At 39.4% G+C, this 10,243-nt stretch overlaps 1 non-coding gene across 1 annotated transcript; it reads left to right on the top strand.

The window, feature by feature from the left end:
* The first annotated feature begins 9,821 nt into the window (after positions 1-9,821).
* Trnak-uuu lies at positions 9,822-9,894 on the top strand. Its single transcript has one exon. It is a non-coding gene; the product is annotated as a tRNA-Lys (tRNA).
* The last annotated feature ends 349 nt before the right edge of the window (positions 9,895-10,243 follow it).

The raw sequence follows: 10,243 nt of genomic DNA, 5'->3' as shown, positions 1-10,243 counted from the left end.
TCTTTACCCCAGCAGTCTAAACACATCAGTCTTGGGCCCGTCAATCACTATCAGTTAGACCTGACAAGTACAACTGATCAGGTCCGCCTGTAAAGTCTACCTGATAGTCTGTGTGCTCATCAGGTATCAGGTAGACCTGACAGGCGGACCTTGTCAGCCGTACCTGTCAGGTCTACCTGATAATGAAGGACTGGTCCAATGGAGACAAAAATCTAACGAGAAAATAAAACCCCCGTCACGAAAAACCTAGTCGTAAAAAAGATGGAAAAATAAGAGTAATAGAAAGTAAAAAAACAAAAACGTATCCCATATAGACACATTACTTACCAAGGGTTAAAATAAAGACTAGGACTCAAATTCTTTATGTTAATAGCCTGAGCAAATTAGTAAAGACAGGCAGTAGTTGACTATTTAATATCTCTACTGTATTTCTTTTTCACTAATTACTGTTTTAACTGGAGGCTGTGTCCATTACTAGTGGTCATAGTGTCCATTACTGGTATAGTCATAGACTATAATTAGCTCAATTAGTTGCAACTCAAGAGGACGTTTTACAGTCGATCTATTTGTCTAATTCTGCATCTCCGTTTGAGGGGACAAACCGTTTTTATTTTCTTGACATTTAATTTGTTTATTGTCTGAATGCCCTCTCTTCAAGTTGATTTTCATTATTGTTCCCATGATTGGTCAAAAAGTTTGAAATGAACCAATCAGTTATAAGACTGCTTGATCCAAGAGTCAAGAGTTGAAGAACAAACTTCTCACGTGACGTGATAGTAGTGAGGCTGTCCTGAACGACATTACCTACAATATTATGGGAAAACTTTGAATTACATCTTTCTGTCTCCCCATGAGTTCACGTGACGTGACGCCCGTGACGGTATTGTGTTTCTACTTTGAGATCCTTAAAAAAAATAATAATAATAAATAATAAAAAAAAAATAATAAAAGTTAAACCTAAAACAAGTCTAAACCCAAATTCTGGTCCTGACCACGCCAGATTCTGGACTCAGGAAGTGAGTGCTGGTGCGGGCCCCACACAATTCTAACGTCAGGCCCTGACTGGGCGTTCGTTGCATTCTCGGAGACGGATTGAATCGGTATAGGATCGCCCACACTCCCGGTTACGGACTCTCCCAGATCTATGCTATCCTAATTCCAATTCTGTAGTGGCGTACCTATCTTGAGACAAAAGCCTATTTTCCTCTTGTAATGTTAATGTACAGGGTCCGCCAACGGATTAGTATTGATTTCAAAAAAACATAACTCGATTATTTTTGCAGATATATTTTTATTTCTGGTCTTAAAATGTTCCCAAGAAGGGGGATTTTTATGATAAAGTCACGTTCTGAAGTTCACGTCGAGCATATGGCGGCCATCAGCAGTAATGCAGCCTGTCAGGTTTCGGGCATTGCAAAGGTTTTGCTAAGAGTGTCTTTTGAAGTTTACTCAAAAGTGCAAATTTACTGGAGGCGAACAAAAAATGGATACATCCCAATTTCAAGTGTACTGGAGACTGGAGGTGGAGAAAAGAATGGATGTATCCCAATAATATTAATTCAAACTGGAGACGATAAAAAAAATAATAATAATAAAAATGGATGTATCCCAATATCTCTATATAATATTAAGTCAAACTGCATATCCCACCTCCACACTTCCATGTCGCCAGTCTTCTCTCTTTCCCTCTCTCTCTCTCTCTCCCTCCCTCCCTCTCTCTCTCCCTCTCTCTCCCCCCCTCTGCTTTCCATTTCCTTTCATTACTCTTTATTGGCAAAACTTTTCTGTCGCCCTCCCCTCCCCCCCCCCTCCTCCATCAGAGGGATTTCATGAGAGGGGAAGTAATAGAGGTTCCGTACACCCCCTCATTTTCAAAAGGGCGGAAAGAGGGGGATAAGGTCCCCCATAATGGCTCCTACTTGCATTGTGTCGTTTTTGTCTGGTGGAGAAATCTGGGACCAAACGCTGCAAGAGATTATTATTTTATTTGCAAATAGAAGTTAAAAGGTTCAAACGGTACAATTTCACCAAATTAAAATCACTACCTACCCCCAGGAAACTGTTCATTTCAATATATTGGGTACTTTTTCCAAAATTTGTAGCTCAAAGAAACTAACAGATAAACCAACAAATTCAATGAAAATTGTCCAGTTTAACTTAAAACCTAGAACTCGTTTCGACCTTTAAAAAAAATGCTTTGATTCTCATAAAATTAAAACAAAACCACTTGAAAACTGAAGGTGTGAATGCACATGCACAATCACATAAAAGGAGAAAAAGTGAAGAAGGTAATGAAAATAATAAATGAGGAAAGTAAAAATGGCGACTTTAATACTCCAAACTGAAATGTCTGAACAATGGGATACCGTTTATCACAACCGTTACTCTCCAAAAAGCAAGACGAGAAAAGATAGTACAAGGAAATTCATGAATGAGAAAGAAGAAGAAGAAAGGAGGAGGAGGAGGAGGAGGAGGAGGAGGAGAAGGATAAGAAACTAATGGGAACAAGGAAAAAAATGGTAAGAAAGAATCAGGGACAAGGAAAAGTAGAACTACTAAAAAGTGAGGAAAAAGAAAATGTAGAAGATGAGAAAGGGTAAGGGTATGAAGAAGACAAAAAAAAAGAAGAGATAAATTAGAGGAAGAGCTAGAAAAATGTAAGTTGGGAGATAAAAAAAAAGAGGTTTAAAGACAGCTTAAAACTGTCCCTAATTTAAAGTTGAGCTTTAAAGCTGTCTTTCTTCTTGTTCTTTCTTTCTTTTTCTTCTTCTTCTTTTTCTTCATTCGTTTCTTTTCTTTCTTTTTCCTAGATTTGCCATTAAATTCACGAGACGTTGCGTTTTCATGGTGCAAAACATCTTTGTCAAAACATTTTATGTTGTTGTACGAGCGTGTTTTGAAAACTGTCCCTAATTTAAAGTTGAGCTTTAAAGCTGTCTTTCTTCTTGTTCTTTCTTTCTTTTTCTTCTTCTTCTTTTTCTTCATTCCTTTCTTTTCTTTCTTTTTCCTAGATTTGCCATTAAATTCACGAGACGTTGCGTTTTCATGGTGGAAAACATCTTTGTCAAAACATTTTATGTTGGTGTACGAGCGTATTTTGTCTCTGCTTTTAAGTAGTTGGGTTTGTCTGGTTTTGTATCACATACATATTATTCCATGTACGTACGTATCCAGACAATTTCGTCCTGTTTTACAGATCTTCTTTTCCGTTTTCCTACTAGCACCATTTTTACTTTCTATATTGCTACAGTACCTATTATGCTTCTGTGCATCAATAAATTTAATGTTTTCTTAAAAATAAAGTTAAATGGATCTCAAGGGCAAGGTGAACCAAGACCCATGGAGTATGCCTGAAGGCATGTGTCGATCGATGTGGAAAAAAATTGAAACTCGGAACATGATTCGTTCGATCATTAGACTGGTATACTGGTAGCCCGGGCATAAGTCCTGCTATGGCAATGGCATTCCAGAAGCATTGTATCCGTACCAAATGAATCACACAACACACAATACATTGTATACAATCTATATCATCCGCTATTTCTTCATGGAATTCTTATACCGTCTTGAAGCAAACACTACTGAAAGTACTTCTTCTTTATACTATTTCTTCATAATATGTACACTGTACAGTAGAACCTTGATTATTTCAACTTCCATTACTTCAACTCCAAAATCCATTGCTTTTTTCTATCTTTCAAAGGATATCCTATTAAACATTTTTGTCGTTACATGTCGTTAAACATTGCAGTCGGTCCAATTTTTTTTTTTTCAACCTGGTGAGAATCGAACCCCGGACTCCCTGAGTTCAGGACCTGACACAGCTGCACGGTTCCACTTGAGTTGACTCCTACATAACACACCTCAGAAAGAATGCACAGATACATAACACATCTATACACCCAGATAACATAATATCGATAACATTATACATATATAATATTATCGATAACATATGTATATGTACTAGTATAGATATTAATTTGCATATGGGTATTAATGTAACCAGTAGGTCTGGCCCGAACACTGTGATGTGACTAGATATGGCTCTATGCCTAAAGCAAGCTACAAACGTTGAGATACTTGTATTTCAACCAGATACAGATATACTAACTTGTATATCAACCAGATCAGTCATCTCTCTGAATGTGTCAGTGCTGCCATTGACATTTTACTGGCACACAAACCACACTGCCATTACTAACAAACCACTAACCACACTTGTTCTTGGCAATACAATCGGTGATTCTAAAATACAAACTTAACAGCTGTTCAATACCCCCGTTGATCTGAGATCATCGTTTCATCTGTATCACATTTAGTCATTTAGTTCAGATTCATACCGATATAGTCATACGGACAATTGTTTCATTGCTACGAAAAAAAAAAAAAAAATGGTGAAAAACTCATCCTTTTTTTTATATAATTTTTCTTCCTCTTTTCTTAATCAGCCACAAAGGTTCACTATAGGTATATGCCGTTATATTTTAAATAACTCGAGTTTCTTCTTTCTTTTCACGAAAGAATACTCTCATGGTTGTAAAAATAAAACTCCCCTAATCTTCTCATAATTAGTTTACTTGTTACTTCCTTTCCGCCTCCATGGGCCTATCTGATGCATAAGAAAACATTTAAATCCCACGTTACATCAAAGGAGCGGAAGAAGCCATGCTGAAATACTCTCTATCCTCGTGGTAGACTCATCATAACCCATCTTATCCCATAGAAGACATCCCACCATCCCATTATCCCCATTCCCATCCCATAACCCGCGACTTATTTTTTTTTATAATACAGACAATACACCAAGTGCTGGTATGGGTTACGGTCGTATATATGGTAGACTTGACAATCTTTATAAATCTCATCATAGAATTTCTTCAGTGATGGCCTCCTTCAACTCGTGCAGGGTCCTCGGCTTTTCTCTGTAGACTCTCTCCTTTAGGTATCCCCACAAAAAAAGTCGCAAGGGGACAGATCTGGGGACCGGGGGGGCCAGGAGACATCACCGCGTCGAGAGATGAGACGACCAGGAAATTTTTGGCGGAGGAAGGTCATTGTGGCATTTGACGTATGGCAAGTCGCTCCATCCTGCTGAAACCAAACATTTCTCAATGAGATACGTTTTCGTCGGAGTTGAGGGATAAAAAACTCATAAAAAACTGTACATTCGGGACGATAGGACCTTAGCAGTTAGAGTTCCCTCTATCAAACCTCCTCCTTACTTTCCTTATCCTATATAGGAAGGAAAGCAATGTATTGAAAAAGTGTTTTTGCTTCTAAATGTCTGTGGTGTTTGCCGCCAGACTTAGAGCCCAATATCCGGGCACGTTCAAACTATAAAAGCTTAAAACACAAGAGGATTACTGAAATAAAGAAAGGAATTTAGAGGATTAAAGTTTTTCGGAAATTGTCGAGCTGTGGCAAAAAAGATTTTCAAAAGAGACTGAAAACCCCCCTGAAAAGCGTGGATCAAAGGAGAGAAGGACGAACTCAACCCAAAGAAGAGAAACTAAACTAGAGAGAAAGAAGAAGAGAACGCGAAGAAGAAGAAGGAGAAAAAGTGAAGAAGGTAATGAAAATAATAAATGAGGAAAGTAAAAATGGCGACTTTAATACTCCAAACTGAAATGTCTGAGCAATGGGATACCGTTTATCACAACCGTTACTCAGGTTACTCTCCAAAAAGCAAGACGAGAAAAGATAGTGCAAGGAAATTCATGAATGAGGAAGAGGAGAAAGAAGAAAGAAGGAGGATAAGAAACTAATGGGAACAAGGGAAAAAAATGGTAAGAAAAAAACAGGGACAAGGAAAAGTAGAACTAAAAAGTGAGGAAAAAGAAAATGTAGAAGATGAGAAAGGGTATGAAGAAGACAGAAAAAAGAAGGACAGAGGGAACTGTAACTGCTATGGTCTTATCGTCCCGAAATCGAAGAGAGGAAGAAGACAGGATAGGAGAAAGCCAACCGTTCCGAGAACGAATATTATCCCATCAGAATAAAATCCGCCCCAGGCGGGAATCGAACCCGCGGCCTAGCGCTTACAAGGCAGACGCACTACCAACTAAGCTAACTAGGCTGGCGATGGTTTCTTAAAAATAAAGTTAAACGGATCTCAAGAGCAAGGTGAACCAAGACCCATGGAGTATGCCTGAAGGCATGTGTCGATCGATGTGGAAAAAAATTAAAACTCGGAACTTGATTCGTTCGATCATCAGACTGGTATACTGGTAGCCCGGGCATAAGTATAAGTCCTGCTATGGCAATGGCATTCCAGAAGCATTGTATCCGTAAGTACCAAATGAATCACACAACACACAATACATTGTACATTCTATATATCTATATCATCCGCTATTTCTTCATGGAATTCTTATACCATCTTGAAGCAAACACTGAAATATTACTGAAAGTACTTCTTCTTTATACTATTTCTTCATATGTACAGTAGAACCTTGATTATTTCAACTTCCATCACTTCAACTCCAAAATCCATTGCTTTTTTCTATCTTTCAAAGGATATCCTATTAAACATTTTTGTCGTTACATGTCGTTAAACATTGCAGTCGGTCCAATTTTTTTTTTCAACCTGGTGAGAATCGAACCCGGGACTCCCTGAGATTGGGACCTGACACAGCTGCACGGTTCCACTTGAGTTGACTCCTACATAACACACCTCAGAAAGAATGCACAGATACATAACACATCTATACACCCAGATAACATAATATCGATAACATTATACATATTATATTATCGATAACATAATACATATGTATATGTACTAGTATAGATATTAATTTGCATATGGGTATTAATGTAACCAGTAGGTCTGGCCCGAACACTGTGATGTGACTAGATATGGCTCTATGCCTAAAGCAAGCTACAAACGTTCAGATACTTGTATTTCAACCAGATACAGATATACTAACTTGTATATCAACCAGATCAGTCATCTCTCTGAATGTGTCAGTGCTGCCATTGACATTTTACTGGCACACAAACCACACTGCCATTAAACGTTCAGATACTTGTATTTCAACCAGATACAGATATACTAACTTGTATATCAACCAGATCAGTCATCTCTCTGAATGTGTCAGTGTACTTGTATATCCATGGAGGTACATACATATGTATATCAACCAGAATGTGTCAGTGCTGCCATTGACATTTTACTGGCACACAAACCACACCGGCACTACACTAACAAACCACTAACCACACTTGTTCTTGGCAATACAATCGGTGATTCTAAAATACAAACTTAACAGCTGTTCAATACCCCCGTTGATCTGAGATCATCGTTTCATCTGTATCACATTTAGTCATTTAGTTCAGATTCATACCGATATAGTCATACGGACAATTGTTTCATTGCTACGAAAAAAAAAAAAAAAATGGTGAAAAACTCATCCTTTTTTTTATATAATTTTTCTTCCTCTTTTCTTAATCAGCCACAAAGGTTCACTATAGGTATATGCCGTTATATTTTAAATAACTCGAGTTTCTTCTTTCTTTTCACGAAAGAATACTCTCATGGTTGTAAAAATAAAACTCCCCTAATCTTCTCATAATTAGTTTACTTCCTTTCCGCCTCCACGGGTCTATCTGATGCATAAGAAAACATTTAACAAATCCCACGTTACATCAAAGGAGCGGAAGAAGCCAGGCTGAAACGCTCTATCCTCGTGGTAGACTCATCATAACCCATCTTATCCCATAGAAGACATATCACCATCCCATTATTCCCATTCCCATCCCATAACCCGCGACTCATTTTTATTATAATACAGATTACGGTCGTATGGTAGACTTGACAATTCGCCAAATCCGCGAACATAATCGCGAAATCCGCGAACATAATCGCGAAATGCGCGAACATAATCACGCGAACATAATCGCGAAATCCGCGAACATAATCGCAATATCCGCGAACATAATCGCGAAATCCGCGAACATAATCGCGAAATCCGCGGTAGACCTGACTGGTCGCCTGACAATTCGCGCGCGAACATAATCGCCAAATCCGCGAACAAAATCGCGAAATCCGCGAACATAATCGCGAAATCCGCGAACATAATCGAGAAATCCGCGAACATAATCGCCAAATCCGCGAACAAAATCGCGAAATCCGCGAACATAATCGCGAAATCCGCGAACATAATCGAGAAATCGCGAACATAATCGCCCAAATCCGCGAACATAATCGCGAAATCCGCGAACAAAATCACCAAATCCGCGAACATAATCGCGAAATCCGCGAACATAATCGCGAAATCCGCGAACATAATCGCGAAATCCGCGAACATAATCACGCCGCGAACATAATCGCGAAATCCGCGAACAAAATCGCCAAATCCGCGAACATAATCGCGAAATCCGCGAACATAATCGGGCGCGCGAACATAATCGCCAAATCCGCGAACAAAATCGCGAAATCCGCGAACATAATCGCGAAATCCGCGAACATAATCGAGAAATCCGCGAACATAATCGCCAAATCCGCGAACAAAATCGCGAAATCCGCGAACATAATCGCGAAATCCGCGAACATAATCGAGAAATCGCGAACAAAATCGCGAAATCCGCGAACAAAATCGCCAAATCCGCGAACATAATCGCGAAATCCGCGAACATAATCGCAATATCCGCGAACATAATCGCGAAATCCGCGAACATAATCGCGAAATCCGCGGTAGACCTGACTGGTCGCCTGAGAGACGTATTATTCCTGGCATACACTATCAGGTAGACCTGACAGATCGCCTGTCAGGTTTCGGGCATTGCAAAGGTTTTGCTAAGAGTGTCTTTTGAAGTTTACTCAAAAGTGCAAATTTACTGGAGGCGAACAAAAAATGGATACATCCCAATTTCAAGTGTACTGGAGACTGGAGGTGGAGAAAAGAATGGATGTATCCCAATAATATTAATTCAAACTGGAGACGATAAAAAAAATAATAATAATAAAAATGGATGTATCCCAATATCTCTATATAATATTAAGTCAAACTGCATATCCCACCTCCACACTTCCATGTCGCCAGTCTTCTCTCTTTCCCTCTCTCTCTCTCTCTCCCTCCCTCCCTCTCTCTCTCCCTCTCTCTCCCCCCCTCTGCTTTCCATTTCCTTTCATTACTCTTTATTGGCAAAACTTTTCTGTCGCCCTCCCCTCCCCCCCCCCTCCTCCATCAGAGGGATTTCATGAGAGGGGAAGTAATAGAGGTTCCGTACACCCCCTCATTTTCAAAAGGGCGGAAAGAGGGGGATAAGGTCCCCCATAATGGCTCCTACTTGCATTGTGTCGTTTTTGTCTGGTGGAGAAATCTGGGACCAAACGCTGCAAGAGATTATTATTTTATTTGCAAATAGAAGTTAAAAGGTTCAAACGGTACAATTTCACCAAATTAAAATCACTACCTACCCCCAGGAAACTGTTCATTTCAATATATTGGGTACTTTTTCCAAAATTTGTAGCTCAAAGAAACTAACAGATAAACCAACAAATTCAATGAAAATTGTCCAGTTTAACTTAAAACCTAGAACTCGTTTCGACCTTTAAAAAAAATGCTTTGATTCTCATAAAATTAAAACAAAACCACTTGAAAACTGAAGGTGTGAATGCACATGCACAATCACATCGCTACCTCAACAATACTGAAGACCGAGTGAACACCAATGCTCACGCGATTCAAGAGGGGGCAATGTGCGCGAGTTCTTCTCAAGGTCATTGTATGAATCACTCAGATCACTCTTCGTAGCGGAGTGCATTGCTCAGTTCTCATGTTGATATACGACTATTTCTCCTCTCTTCTTCATGAGCCCGGATAGCTCAGTCGGTAGAGCATTAGGCTTTTAACCTAAGGGTCCTGGGTTCGAGTCCCAGTTCGGGCGAATTCTTTTGGCCGTTTTTTGTCCTATTTTACTTTTTTTTTAGTTTATTATTGAATTTTTTTTACGGAAAATATTTTTTTTTTTTGTGTTGGCTGAAAATTTGATCAAAATCAGACAAACATTCTAAAGTAGCCATCAGGAGGTCTTTGATTCAAATGGGAACCCAAATCGAAGAAAGGACAGGGCCAGCCGTTCCGAAAACGAATCTTAGCTCTTTAGGATAAAATTCGCCCCGGACGGGAATCGAACTCGCAACATTGCCTGGGTTGGATGATATTAAGGAGCGCGGTAGCGCTCCGCCCCGCCAAGTCAAGAAAGTTTGACCGCGCTACTAGAGATATTATACGCG

Source organism: Diaphorina citri, unplaced genomic scaffold (genome assembly GCF_000475195.1).
Source record: "Diaphorina citri unplaced genomic scaffold, Diaci psyllid genome assembly version 1.1 scaffold3899, whole genome shotgun sequence".
NCBI classification, from domain to species: Eukaryota; Metazoa; Arthropoda; class Insecta; order Hemiptera; family Psyllidae; genus Diaphorina; species Diaphorina citri.
Note: the sequence above shows the minus strand (reverse complement) of the source record. Positions and strands in the feature narration are given on the sequence as shown.